This window comes from Brassica oleracea, chromosome C6 (assembly GCF_000695525.1).
Source record: "Brassica oleracea var. oleracea cultivar TO1000 chromosome C6, BOL, whole genome shotgun sequence".
NCBI lineage: Eukaryota > Viridiplantae > Streptophyta > Magnoliopsida > Brassicales > Brassicaceae > Brassica > Brassica oleracea.
The window spans coordinates 6,584,954-6,586,597 of NC_027753.1; positions in this window are offsets into that span (position 1 = coordinate 6,584,954).

A 1,644-nucleotide genomic window follows, 5' to 3' on the forward strand; every position below is an offset into this window, starting at 1 on the left:
TTCCGACGGAATTCCGAGGAAGATAAGGATTTCCTTGGAATTCCCTCGGAATATTCCGAGAAAATTCCGAGGAACTAGGGTTTTTCACCGGGTAAACCAAGCCGCCAAATATTTCGCGAAAATTGAATTAATGATTTCCGAGGAAATTCCGACGGATATTTTCCATCAGACGCCTCATTTTATTAGGCCGAACCAGATCTTCTTCCCCATTTCTCTCTTCCTCTCTCCGTCGAACGCCGAAGCTCTCTCTCGCGATTTCTCTCTTCCTCTCTCCGCCGAACGCCGAACGCCCTAACCCTCCTCCATTTCAGTCACTGATCATGTATGAACCCTACCCCACTCTCTTAGGTTATATTTGTTAGGTTTTTAAGTAGATTTGATGATTTTGGAAGGATATTTATAGATTTTTGTTAGGGTGAATGGTAGGATTGTGTAAAATCGAGTTTGATTATGGTATTCACTTGATTTGGAATTTTTTTTTTAGTTTTTATTAATTTTGTGGTTATAAAAATCTAATTGATAATTATGTATATATAATATGAAAATGTTTTTTGTATATAAAATCTATTTTTTGCATTATAAAATCATTTATATATTTATTAAACATTTTTAATATCTATAAAACTTTTTTGGTGATTAAAAAATATTATTTGGGATTTTTAAAAAAAATATATATATATAATATAAATTTCTATATTTATTTAACATTTTTAATATTATTAAAACTATTTTTTGTAATTAATAAACTATTTTTTATTTATTAAAACTATTTTTTGTAATTAATTAACTATATTTTATTTATTAAAACTGTTTTTTGTAAAACTATTTATTTATTTGTGATTAAAAACTATTTTTTAAATATTTTCTTTTTTATTTATTAAAATTATTAGAACTAATTTTTAAATATGTTTTTTTTTAATTTACAGGTCTAATGATGATCAGACCCGACCTCGACAGCGTCGTGGTCGTGGTGGTACGGGGAGCCAGTCTCAGGATTCCAGCCAGATTCAGGATTCCGCTTCGCCCCACAGCTCCTCCCATACATCTCCCTCTCCATTTCCCGCTTCTGCTCCTCTCGCTCCCCCTGCTGCACCCGCTCCTGCTTCTCCGGGTCCTCCGGGAGTGATGAGTGTTGCGGAGTTGGTTCGACAGCCCGGTCGTGACCATCTTCCCTATCTCACTCCGTATCCACATATGTTTGTTTAATTTATGTTTTTTTCAAGGCGGAAGAAAATGATGGCGGGCCGGTTGATGATCTCGCCCTCCAACAAGAAGACCGGCCAGATTGATGACGGTCTTGTGAGGGAAGTGGTCACCCTGGTCCAAACTCAGGTGCAAGACGATGTGTCTCAGCTTCAAACCGAGGATGACGATTCGACGGGTTCGACCAACTTGTCCCGGTTTCGAATCCACGAAATCGTTGAATCAGTAAGTTCTTTTTTAAAAGTTCAATTCATTTATTTCTTGATTTTTATTTTATCATCTTTTTATATTATTTAAATTTGGCTATTTTCTATTTCAGTCGATTCCAAAGAAGAAGAGACGTTTGGTCGGTTTGAGTTGTCGCACCCGGTCGGTTCCTCCTTCTTCTGCACCACCGCCCTTTGTTGATCCAGAAGTACTTACGGCTCAGTTGAAGGACAA